This window comes from Buteo buteo, chromosome 12 (assembly GCF_964188355.1).
Source record: "Buteo buteo chromosome 12, bButBut1.hap1.1, whole genome shotgun sequence".
Taxonomy (NCBI): domain Eukaryota; kingdom Metazoa; phylum Chordata; class Aves; order Accipitriformes; family Accipitridae; genus Buteo; species Buteo buteo.
Window position 1 is genome coordinate 26,719,907 of NC_134182.1, and position 13,862 is coordinate 26,733,768.

The following is a 13,862-nucleotide window of genomic DNA, read 5'->3' on the forward strand; positions in this document are numbered from 1 at the left end:
CAGGAGCTGAGTGGGGCACTTGCCCATTTGCCCACACACAGCAGCAAAACAAGCCCTGGGAGCCTGAGGGCAGCACCTGAGCCAAGGTGGGAGCTCTCACTCTGCCTCCTGTGGTGAGGCAGAGACCAGGCTGTTGCTCTTCTTATGAAGAGGAGCTTCCCATTTCCCTGTCAACAAACCACTCCATCTGCTCTGCAGCTCCCACCTGTCCTCCTCTCCCCTCCTTCCATCCGCCACCGAAGCGCTGCTGCTCTTCCACACGTCCCAGGACTGTGTCTTTTTTAAATGACACCCAAACTCTCCAGCACACGGCTGGAGTCACCCAGCAGAAGCTTCCCTCATGTGGCTTTAAGACTTCAAAACAACTTTTGAAAAGAGAAAAAGAAAAGGAAAAATCATCAAATCTTTCTCCCAGATTTTATTGCCTTCTGGGAGAGACGCTTGCACCCAGCAACCTCCACCAGAGCATAGTAAAAGCAACCCCTCTGCCTGGCTCCTGCCAGCCCCCGCCGGAGCACCACCTTGCTGAGAAAGCAACAGCGCATGAGACAGGGCTGTCCACCAACCTCGTTCACAAACATGCGTGTCCTTCACTGCGGAAATCTAGCTCCACGTTGTTAAGCTTGTATTCCCCCCGGGAGCTGTAAAACCCTGCTGTGGGTTGCCTCCCACAAGGAAACAAGGATTTCTTCTGTTCCAGACCCTGTGTTTCCACGACTGGAAGCAGGGACAGCCATTTGTGAAGCTGGACCCCTTCTCCAGGAGTACAGCAGGCTCCCCTTTCCAGGTGCACGAGCTCAGCAGGCAAACAGTGCCAGACACGAGGAAAAAACAAGGCTGCATAGCAACCACTTCTCTGAAGAAATCTTGAGGCGTGAGATGCAAGGAATATCTTTTGCCTGCAGGCCTGGCAGGCAGATCCCTGGGTGCCGCAGCTGCAAACACCTGAGGGACCTCCGCAGCACCCAGACCTTCAGGCAGGGACACACTCTGACCTGCAACATGTTCCCGGTCCCTCCCTGCCTGCTTGCCACCACTGCGTGAGAATCATGCCTAAAGCTGTGCGCAACGCCCAAGCAAACAGCAAAGTATGCATCTGCTGGAAACTGGTAAAAGGGAGGGGAAAGTTTCCACCCCCTTCACTGCAGGATTTGATGACATCTCTGCATGGTAAATTGCTTAGCTAGGCAGCGTGAGCCTGGAGCCCCTCTCAGTTAGATTGCTGTAAATCCGTATCAGCCCTACAGAAAGCACCACATTCAGGCAAGGTTAGGAAAAGAGAAGAGCTAATTGCTTCAGCCTGGCCCTCTCCAATGTGGCATGTCCACAGTCGCTGCACTCTCCACTAAATGCTGCCAAACTGGAATTCTCCACCAGCCCCATTACAAATTTTTTATACCTCTCCCCTGTGCTGCTGCTAATTATGCAATACGCAACACAGAGCAGAAATTTAGTTTTGCTACTGTGTGTGTTTTGTTGTTGTTATGCTCACTCAAAAGCTACTTCCAAATGTGAAAATAATATTTTGTTTGGAAATTTTCCATAACAAGGTCACTGCTGGCTGGTTTTATAAACACCCAGCACACAAAAAGAGAGAGAAATTTTGTGCAGAGGTGCAAGGGTTCGCATGAGGTTCTCTGTTAACCATGGGGAATGGCAGCTCAACCTGTCTTTACAATTATTTGGATGGAGAGTGTCCACACAAGTATTATGAGAAAAGGAATTCAGACACCAAGCAGCAAGTCCCGAGCCACTGTATCCAACCTGCAAGCCAACAGATAAGTGGGAAGGGTTTTTTAGCTGTAAAAATGTACAATAATTCAGCTCCTACAGGGGGAAAAAAAAAAACCCACAGAAAACCATCTGCAGGAGTTAGCAATCCTTCTCCAACAAGCAAAGGCAGCACACGCACCCTGTTGCGATTTGGGGAGATGACTGTCACCTCACTTGGTAAAGGCAGCAGCAAAGCCAAAGGGAAGCATCTTCCTGTTACTGCTGAGCCACCTCGTTGGTACTGGTGCTGTAGGAGTAAAGGATTCAGCCTTACAATGAGTCATCTTAAACCACACAACTCTCTCAGCTTCTTCAAGGCTGAGTAATCAGACATGTGAGAAAATGACAACTCTATATATCACAGAACGGCAGAAAACGAGCTGACTGCAGCAAATGGGTCCCCAAATGTGACATCTCCTGCATGAAACAGGAGTATTCTCCCAAAAGGCTTCTCCCTTTTGCTACAAACAAGAGGCAGAGGACTACCCTCAGACTCCAGCGCTGCTTTAGACCTTAAGAGACACAAGGAAAATTCTGTCTCAGCTGTGTTGGAGGCTTCAGGCAAGACTTAATCTACTCCAGCTCCTGCCTGCAAAGCAAGCATAGCAGAAATGCTGCTTGCTCACCTTTCCCCGTATTTTCTTTTAAGGCAAACCCTTTAAGGTAGGGAATTGTCTCTTCCTACATGTGTGTGCATCATCTAACAGAACTGGCACAGCCATCAGCTAGGGATGTTACCATAAAATATTGGTGGCAGTAGCTCTTCAAAGGACTTTCCCCAAAACAGTGTTTGGTTGTTCCCTTTAATTGAAGGGGCCAGCAATGAGCTACAAGCTCAGCTCTAGTGAAAAAGTTAAGCTCCTGGGTGTCTCAAAATGAGCACTTCTACAGGGAAACAGCATTAGCAGCACTGAAAAGCGTGACCACTGTTAAATCACGCAAAAGTGACAAAAGTAGAGCAAAGGTAGTCAGCTGGTCAGACTAAGGACCACCCAGGAGCATCTAATGTCCAGTCTCTCTCCCCAAACACCTGCTTACACTCTCTTTTCTTTTGGCTCAGTAATACTGAAGCTGATGGGACAGATGCAACCAAAGAGAAACTTGAAAGCCTACATGCTTAGCCTTAAAAACAGCAAGCCAAAGTTTTATTTCATCCTTTCTAAAAGGAAGAAAAAAATTGCAGCCATAATCAGGGAACAGAGTACCTTCCCTCCTGAACCTAACTTGTGTCAGACCCACTTCACCTCCAGCAGCATCATCCACGTGGCCATGCTCTTATGTCACCTGCACACCCTGTAATGATGCATTACGTTACACAAGGAAGGGGCAGTGTCCGTGTGTTCACGTGCATCCTGGAAACGAACCTGGTGATGGCTATCACATCATTCCTTGAGACAGCCATGGGATAAACCTTGCTACGAGATCAAACCCTCTCTCGCATCCATCCATAGCACCCCAAGCACCTCCGCCAGTCCTCCCTGACAGAGCAGTCCAATCATTCCTCACAAGTTAACAAAAATTCCCTTGAAATCCCCTTTCTCTAGACATGAAGCATGGCCTCTCTATTTCAATAAACACATCTTGGACTTATTTGGCTAAACCTCCACACTCTGCTTTGAAGCCTTGGGGCACCGTAGGCAGGAGCACAGGGCTGAGCAGGGCTTCCCCCCGCCATCTGCAGCAGGGACGGAAATCATGCCACCTTACGTGCCTGTACCCAGAAACCTGCTCAGCTATTCCTCTCAGCATATTTTCTTTCACATAGTACACTTGCTGAGCAGCACAGCCCTTCACAGCAGCCTCCTGGCACGCAGGCAGTTTCTTTTTTGTTCGCAGCATTGGGAGCCCTTGGGCTTTCCCCATGGCAACCTCATTTGTGCATTGGGCAAGGGCGATCAATATTGCGTGGCATTCGAGCCTGTGAGGGAAACGGCCCAAGTGCACAAAGCAAATGTTAATTAGAGCCCAGCAGACAGGTCTGGAGCTGGTGAGCTTATACAGACCTTTTTAAAATGTTCATTTTTATCAATCCTGAATTCACAGTGATAGGAAAAGAGAGAAGAAAGATGGACAGACAACAGGAAAAACACAGATACTGCTGTATCTGCCTCTCTCCATCTGCCTCTGTTTTGCCCAGCCCTGGGGAGCATCAAGACCTCTCTGGCTGTTCCTTATTCATTAGACACTGTCCCCTAATCAGCCTCTGGGCTGAATGGCACGCCGGCTGGAGTAGAAATAGATTTGAGAAACCCTTCTCGCCTGTTATTGGCTTCACGGTCAACTCGTCCTACTGCAAACAAGTTACAAACAACACCACTTGTGTGCTGTCCTGGGTAAATACACATGTATATGCTTTTTCAAAAGCAGTGCATGTTTTCCCAATGAAATATGGTTCCTCCTCTTACATAGACAATTGTGATTGAAGATAGCTACGAGCCAGAAATGACTCAGATTGCAAATGTGCAAAGCTTCGAGATTTGGACCAAGTTTTCTTTGTTCAGGTCTATTGTGAGCACAGAATACATTTAGTTAGAAAACTTCATTCTATACAGGACCTTTTGGGTACGTTGTCCCCCAAACATGTAAATAAATGGCACCATTGCAATGCCAAATGATCAACAGCAGCGGGAGATGACACAAAGAGGCCATGGCAAAAGAGGAAGAGGAGAGGCCCAGTGAGGAAAGGATATGGTGGGACAGATTTATTCCTTATTGCAATTGCACAGAGGAAGATTTTAGGCCATCACTTACTGGGACAAGAGCAGTCTGTAAGTTTGAAAAAAAAAAAAAATAATAGCTTTCTACAGGTGTGAAATGTGAACTACTATCAGCCCTGGGCAGGCCCAGAAGAGAGGTATGGTGTTACCATTACCTTCAAATGGAGTATTAATTGCAGAATCCCTGGGGAATGAATGAGCAGTACCTGCCAGCAGCTGCCAGACGGCGCAGTGACGTCCCACAGCTGCAGAGGTCCAGCCTGCAAGGGCACCTCCCAGAGCCAGCGGGCTGATTTAGCTGGAGGGCAGCTGTTCCCTGGGGAAACAGGAGCATGTTTTGTTCGCACTGGGTGATACTGAAAATAAAAACCTGCCAGAATAATACAGCAGTCAAAGCAATAGGGATCCTAGTACTGGCACAATTATATCCATATGAAAGTCGTTTTATTAGTATAGCCAATTTCCCTTCTTGAAATAACACGTACTACTATTCGAATATTTGCAGTGACAGAAATGTGTCAACGCTGAGGAGTTTTACAGCCTAATACATTACATACACTGGCAGTATACACAGAGGAGGACTATTGTGCAGAGGAAGTGTCTCCATGCATAGACGAGTGCGTATAGATGTGCATGTGTCCGTAGAGAAAGCTGGAGCAGCAGCAGTCGAATCACAAGGGACATGAAATTTCAGGCTCTGCCTGAGAGCCTGGGCTTAACTGCAGTGCTGGCCGCTGGGCACGTACGTCCTTTGCAGGACCCAGCAGCGGGTAGTGACAGACCTGCGCATCCTGCAGCCTTCACTGCGGTCTCCAAAGGGGACAGTTTTTCCTTTCCGCTCTCAAATGCGGCAGAACATGCTAAACGGCTGTGAAAGTAGCACAGCCTTCATTTATTTGGGGCACAGCTTTTAACATAGAGAGAGGCTTTACAAGCTCCTTTACCATTGCCAGCTGCATTAAGAAAGTACTGGGGGGCTTTTAAGGATACACAGGGCAGTTTGTTGGCCAAACAAAGTTACTGGTTTTTTCAGCTCAAGATACCAAGGCACAGTAGAGGCTTAAAGGTTCAGGTCAACTCTAATTTTAACTAGAGTGGTTTTCTCACCTCTGCCTGTATCAAAGGCAGTATCACAGCATCAGGATTCAGTGTCAGCTGTCAGAGATTCGGTAGCAATGCAACCACTTTTATTCCCATCGTCACTATTTAATAAGGATGAAAATAGCCACCTCAGTGCAGCCCCCCTCCCTCTGCTTGAGAGAGAGACTTCAGCAGCTGGTTCCCAATCCCACCTTTAACCTTGGCAAAAGCAAATTCTACCAGAATCACCTTATTACACTCCATGACCCAGCTGCACCTCTGCAAAAGCAAATTCTACCAGAATCACCTTATTACACTCCATGACCCAGCTGCACCTCTGCAAAAGCAGCTCCCTTCAGGTGCATTCTTCAATTCTCTCCTCCACCTCTCACAGCAGCACCATGAGACAGCACCAACATTACTTACAACAGCAGCCTTCAGCCTCCACGCCACACTTTGGGGCCATCCTTCCTTCCTTCCTTGTTCTCCCTCCCCGGCCACCCTCCCTATTTGCCATTCCTTTTTCCATACCATCCCCAAAGTCTTCTTGGCACTGCCAAGTTCATTAGTTCACATTGCTGCAGGGCTTTGTGGTTGCATTTCCACAGGGAGATTAGGGTCCAGCTAACACATTTGCATGGCACAAGCACTCAGAAGAGCAGGCGAGCCATGCCACCAGGTACTTGCTTTGACTCTTGCTGAGAAGAAAGTGCCCATTTGAGGAAATGATGAATTTTGCAGACTGCATTCAGAGTGCGTAGCACCAGTCTCTCTATTCACACAACTTCAGAGGTCTAATGCCCCCTTGCACAGGGAGACGGCACAAACTCGCTACCTTCCTACTCTGTAGGGGAAGGTAAGCTTTATCCGCTCCTTTATGGTAGAAGCCATCTCACCTTTTACCCTCCACCTTTGCTTGATGACAACAACTCTTACCTTCAGCAAGCAGGAGGAACCATCTGTGACAGCCAGGGTCTGTCTTGGGGCTCTGGCAGGATGCAGGGTAAGAGTAAGCCAACGTTCAAGATTGCCATAAATTTCTTTTGCTATACTAACTTCTGCGGGTTAGCAGCTGCACTCCACATTAAATGCAATAATTAAATTAATTAAACTGGCCCTGCAAGTGCAGTTTGCAGTCCCCTCTCTGGTGAGACTTCTGTAATCAAGTTATAATAAAAATAAGTTAGAAAAATTAAGTATTTAAATTCTTACCAGTGCCAGAAGAAGATCCAACACTGCTCTGCCTTCTGTTTGTATCATCCACAAACCTTAGTAGCTCCTTAATAACTTCTGAGATGTGCACCTGTGCAAACATGTGGCAGGAGAGCTCACCTGAGCTGAATCAACCCCTGCCCATTAACCCCTCTGCTTGTCACTGCAGAGAGTCACACTCGCAGCTAAATTTGATCTCGCTGTGGTAGGAGTGCCCCTCTCATGGGGAAACTGTCTCCGCTGGAGAGTTAGAAAAATAAAACACCTAGACAGAAAATAGGTACTGGCAGGCAATGCTTTATTCTCATTGACTGTGGGGAACAGTATGCGTGAAAGCACCACTTGAGGCCAACAGAGTTAAGAAACCAGTTACATGGGTGTTGCCTAGGGCAGGCGTGGCGACCTGGTTCAGGAACGGCGATCCCCGTCCATCAGCTTGCGGACACCGATGTGGTGGACAGCAAATGGCGTTTATTGGTGATCGACACAGCATTATATAGCTTGAGTTTACAACGCCACTTCCGTCTGCTTACATCGTAAACACTACTGGCCATTAGGAGAGGGGCCCTATCTTTCCATACAACGCTATATCTTCTGGCCGCCAGACCCTAATTACCTACATTTCCCCCCTCCCTATGCGTAACTAAATTAGTTAAAATACAACAATCTCGAAAAATTCTATTCTTATTCTTATGCTTTATAACAATTTTAAAAAATGTGTCATAGAAAGATAAGGCACTAATGACTCAAACCATGAGGATTGTAAGGAAGATGAACCATCCATAGATTCTTGTGCCATCTTGCTCCGCAAACTCAGCCCAGCAATCGGTAGGTGCCAGTTTTCCGTGGGCGTCCCCACAGAGGCAACGATGGCCTCACCGTACACCAGCCCGATGCTCTTCGGAAAATCCCGGTATCTATACATTTGCAGAGGAACGGGTTTTAGCACACGTGGCCAGCGGGTGCCAAAAGTCTGCCTCGATTGCAGTCTATGACGCATGCGCTTGCTGGCCAGGCTCGCTGCACGGGTCATAGCCATCTTGTCTCTTGGTTCATGGGCTTTATGATGAGGTTGTGGTGCACAGAGATCTTGACCTGTTATGTTAACCAAGGTGACCTATACATTAGTTTTTGATTGAGGTGGTATTCATATTGCCACACCATCTATGATGCTTCAGATGATGATGATCGTACAAATTCAACAGGAGTCCGTCGTGGGCCTGTATCTGTGGAAACACAATCAACCTTGTTCCCAGGTTATTAATGGAAATAAACTTTACCCCTAACTTTGGCTTTAACTAACTTTTACGTATACCCCACACTGTCTTCTCATAATCACACTATGTTTAACCAAATTATGCTTACTGCTGGTCCACACCATTTCCCGGACTCTGGGTCCTTATACATTACCATGATTCCTGTACTTTGATGCATCCTTTCCGCCTGTAGAAGAGCATGATGCACTACCATTGGTGGGTCTTTGTGATCACCTGTCAATCTAAGATAATTTAGCACAAATAAGGCTTTGGCCAATCATTCCCCTGGGAGTAAGCCCTGGGTTCCCCCCTTTTTGTTTTTGCAGCATGCTCTTTAGGGTTTGGTTGGCCTGTTTGACAATAGCTTGTCCTGTGGGAAGATGTGGAATACCCGTACCATGGTGAATTTTCTACAAATTATAAAATTGAGTAAATTGTGTAGAACCATAGACCAGGCTGTTGTCTGTCTTAATTTCTTTAGGCACACCCAGCACTGCAAAAGCAGCGTGAAGATGTCATTCAATATGTAAGGCCTATTCTCTAGTTTGTACTGTGGTCCACATGGCAGCAGGATAGGTATCAATATACACATGCACTCGAACTCAAGAGTTCTACCAGAAGGGCCATATTGTTATTAGTGATACCACAAAGATTTCGTACTCACTGGATGTCTCCCACAAGCTTCTGGGCATCATGTACCGTTGAAATTTCTAACATTGCTAGCATCTATGTGCCACCCCAAACACTTCCAAGGTGTTGCCTTTTGCACCTTTTCAGGAGTAATTATTACTCCGCAATGGCTTGAGATGTCCTGCAATTGAGTTAAAATTTCATCCTGTGGCAAGTTCCTTCCCGCTATCAAAATGTAACTGAGGAAACTGCTTTCTTACAGGCTCTAATGCCCAGGCCACATATACCTGACACACAGTGAGGGAATTTCACATTCCTTGCGGTAACACGACCCAATGGTATCTCTTATAGGGCTCTGCCTTGTTAATCGATGGTACCGAAAAGGCGAACTGTTCAGTGTCATCTGGGTGCAAGGGAATGGTGAAAAAACAATCCTTTAGATCTATAATTAACAAATCCCATTATTCTGGAAGCATAACTGGAGATGGCAAACCTGGCTGCAGGGCTCTCATACTGTGCATCACTGCATTCACATTCTGAGATCATGTAACAGTCTCCATTTCCTAGTTTTCTTGGGAATGGTAAATATTGGTGTATTCCATGGACTAGTAGAAGGAACAACATGTGTCATTCTCAATTGGTCCTTAACTAGCTTTTGTATTTTTAGCAGCTTTTCAGAATTTAGCGGCTACTGATCAATCCAAACAGGCTCATCTGTTTTTTAGCTAATTTTCAGGATTGGCTGCCCCTCAGTGACTGCTCCTAAAAAGGATGGGTCACTAACATTGCCTTCATTTGGCTCAATAAATCACGGCCTATGAGGCCAAACAATTCAGTTGGGGTAGTCATGACATACGGACGCGTCGTAACGTTTTCATTGTAGGGGAACACAAATGTAATCGGTAGCTGATTTACTAAGGTGGCTTGTGTGCCCCCTATCCCTGCAATGCCAAAATTTGGATTGATCAATGGCCATGATGGAGGCCAAATATATCGTGAAATAATTGTAACATCAGTTCCTATATCGATCGTCGTCAGTTTCTTGACGATAACTCCGTCAGGCCCTTCCAATTGCATTACCTTTTCTGGTTTACCTTTTGTTATGTCCATGGCAAGGTATACCTGTGGTTCCCCTGTGGAGCCGAATCCACCATCTCCATGTTGTACTTCACCTGGGTTTGGAACACATGACCTGAATGGAACTAATTGTGTTATTCTGGTACCTTTAGGAATAGAAACAGGAGGGATTAAAACATGAATCATAATTTTCACGGTCCCACAAAAATCTGCATCAATAAACTCTGGGACTACCAAAATTCCTTTTAGAGCTGTTGAAGATCACCCTATCACAAATGCACTAAGCCCAAACCCCAATAGTCCCTTTATGTTGAATGTATACTGCGGTTTCCACCTCCACTCCGGAGCTCCCTGCAGTGGTGGATCTGGTGGGGTCGCAGCCTCCTTCGGGAACCCACCTGCTCCAGCGTGGGGTCCTCCACGGGCTGCAGGTGGATATCTGTTCCGGCGCCTGTTTCTCACTCTCTCAACCTTTTTTTTTTTTTTTTTTCCCCTTAAAAATGTTATCACAGAGGCGTTACCACTATCACTGATTGGCTCGGCCTTGGCCGGCGGCGGGTCCGTCTTAGAGCCGGCTGGTATGGGCTCGCTCTCTCTCGAACATGGGGAAGGCTTCCAGCAGCTTCTTACAGAAGCCACCCCTGTAACCCCCCCGTTACCAAAACCTTGTCACACAAAACCAATACATTCCACTCCTCACCTCTGTGCATCACATTTCCAAGAACTATCATTAAAATCTACATTCATCACACAAAATCTTCACTTACATCAACAAAAGAATTCCCCACACCAAAATCAAAATAATATCATCACAAAACCGACAAAAAGTGGACAATTTACACACAATCCACCCCTTGTCCCTTCACCACGATTACAGCAACAAAAATTCCCCACTCATCAAGGAGCTCTTAACTCTCTAGCTGCGTTCAGTCCATGTTTTGTCCGTTACATCTCTCAGTTACTATCCTTATCTCAAATTTCTCACACTGCCTGCATTCTCCTCATGCTCGGTGTAAAGTTTCCCTTCTTCCTGTATTCTTGGTGGTATTGTTATTTTTCTTAGCAGAAGCTGTACATTTGCTTTTAATGTGTCCGCGTTTGCCACAGTTAAAACACTTGACCAAGGGTGTCTTACTGGCCTTGTGCTTCTTTGTAGCTCCTTGTGGAGCTGCATGTTTTCTTTCATGCCCTCGTTCATGTCATGGTGGTCGTAGATTGTCCTATGCAGTCTATTAATGAACTGTGCGAAAGGTTCATAATGCTCTTGTTTCACCTCAGTAAAAGTATGGTTTCAAATATTGCCTGGTATGGTAAGAAAAGCTTGATGTGCCAAGATCTGTGATAGGTGATGAACCTCAGTGATCCACTGTAACTGAGCGTTCCCTGATGTGAAGGGTCTAGTACTCATCAGCATCTGTGTGGTTACTCCCCATAAGGGATCTGTTTGTTGTCGTAGCGTTGCTTGTTCCCGATCACAGAACCTCTCCCACTGCCGGAAAAACACTAGCATTTCGGAGGGCTCTAAAACTAACCATGCTATCTGTTTAATATCTTGAGGTATCAGCGTATCAGCAGAAAAAATGAATTGCAGCATTTGGTGAGCTAACGCAGATTTGATCCCGTACTGACTTACAGCATTCTTTAATTTTTCAATGACCTTCCAGTCAAATGCTTCCCATTTTTTCTGTCCATTTAATGCAATAACTGGGAATGCTTGGAGCATAGTCTCTTCTATAATGGCACCTTTTATTACTCCCCTCCAATGTCTCTGCCTTTCTTCTGCAGCGGTTATTGCAGGCGGCTCCACGTCTATCGCGGGCGCAGTTGGTTTCACCGTCTCCGGTTCCGAAAGGCGGGATGTATTACAGGGCGGTGGTGGGGGTGCGGATGGTTCTGCTCGGGTGCCGGCCGCGCCTGGCGGCGGCCGCTCCATGGCCGGCTGACACGGGCCGCTGCAAGGCGGCGGAGGGGGGGGGGGGCGGAAAAGAAAGGGAGGAGGAAGCGCCGGAGGGGGTGCAGGTGACGGCTCGGCAGGCATAGGCTCAGGCAAAGATTCAGGAGGCTCAGTCCGCTCTCCCGGCAAGGGCATCTGATTTCCCCAGTGGGGGAGTGTTTCCTCCTCTGAAGTTGGATCGGCTGCGAGCCACTCGTCCCAGGAAGTGTCTGACCCGGAGTCGGAACTCGACTGACGGGTCACTTCCGGGCTCCAAGACCTTTTTGTTGGGCTCCGGCCCCGCCCACTTCCCTTGCGGGCGGGCCGTTCCCCCCCTGTTGGCTCGCCCCGCCTTCTACTCGGGGCGGGTGCTCGGCCGTTTTTTCAGACGGCCGCTCTGATTGGCTCTCCGCCCCTCACCCGCACTCCCCTCCCCTTCCCTTTTGTGTGCGCTTGTTAGTTCTAGCGCTTTGTCTCTGTTCCCGCCGGGGGCATCCTCGCCCCGCCTCTCCCCTTGCCGCTCGGCGCCATCTTGGGGCGCATAGGGCGGTGGTTTAGCCCGAGTATTCTCAGACTCTGATTTCTCCGCGGCACCCGTGGCCTCCTCGGCTAACCCGCCCCAGAAAGATTTTGCTCGATTTTGTGCCTCCGTGAGCGGATCGGGGCTTGGGGATTTTGGGGACGTATCGGCCTCCCGCGGGTGTTCTAGCTCGGCAGAATTGCCGTCGTCTGGGGGGTGCGGAGTCTGTGTGGCTGCCCCGACTCCCAATTTCGGGGTGACCAACAGACAGTCCCTTGCTGCCCTCCAGGTTTCCTGCTCTTGTATGGCCTTCTGCAAAGCCTGTTCGACTTTTCCCCATGCATTAAGGTGTTTCCCACAGCCCGAGGACTTTGTCTCCTCGGCTAGCGCTTTAGTGCATTTATCCCACACCTCAGGGTGGAGAATATCTACCGGCTGGTCAATGACCCCGATTTGCAAAAGCCTCGCGACCGCGAGAGTAAAATCTTTAGGCTTACAATCAATCCCCCACTCCCTATCGTAATTGGGATACGACCTTCACAAGGGCCTCCATCCTCCTTGTTGGTCCTGGTCCGGGAGCGTCCTCCCTCGACCTCCCCCGCTGGGCTGGTCCAGCTCGTCCGACCGTTCACCCGTCCAGGCGATCTTCCTGGGTTTCGGCACCACTTGTTGCCTAGGGCAGGCATGGCGACCTGGTTCAGGAATGGCGATCCCCGTCCATCAGCTTGCGGACACCAATGTGGTGGACAGCAAATGGCGTTTATTGGTGATCGACACAGCATTATATAGCTTGAGTTTACAACGCCACTTCCGTCTGCTTACATCGTAAACACTACTGGCCATTAGGAGAGGGGCCCTATCTTTCCGTACAATGCGATATCTTCCGGCCGCCAGACCCTAATTACCTACACATGGGTAACTTTTCAAACCTACTTTTTCAAGTGCTATAACTAAATGCATAAAAAACAGGCTCTGGGAGGCATCATGTGACGTGCACAAAAGCTTTTTTTCTCCCAAGTGCAGAAACTTCCCCCCACATTCTCAAGAGCCCAAGCACAGCCGAAAAGCAAGTAAAACCAAAGAGCTTTTACTCAGCCCAGCAAAAGCAGCCTGGGCAGAGCAGCATTTACGGAGCTCCTGAGTGAGAGATCTGGAGAGGAAGGAAACAGCAAGAACAACTATTGAGGTAGAGGAAGTAAAACCAGGAGGCCCTCTAGAGATGCCAACCGCTTAAAAAAAAAATAAAAATTGCCTGTTAAAATAGATCTCGGGAGGTAGCAAACTGCAGGTGCTTAATTACATGACATAGTTCGAGGTCTGCTATTTAAACTCATCCATCCTTTAACACTCTCCAGTGTTTCACCCTTAGCATTGGGTGCACACATATAATCTGTGGAGCCCTGTCACGCCTGCAAAACAAGTGCATGCTACCAGGCTGTTCCTGTTTCTGGTAAGCTATTAGAAAAATTTCTTGAGATGCTAAACTCCAAAATGTTCTAGCGGATCTGCAAGGACTATGGCTTCCAGCAGGCTCTGCAGGATCCCCAGAGACACCAGTGTTTCAGAGCCAGGTCCCTGGGCTAGCTCACATGCCAAGACTTCAGAGATGAGTTCCTGAGTGCTCCCTGCTACTAAAAGTTGGGAGTTAAAAACAAAAAGGAGTA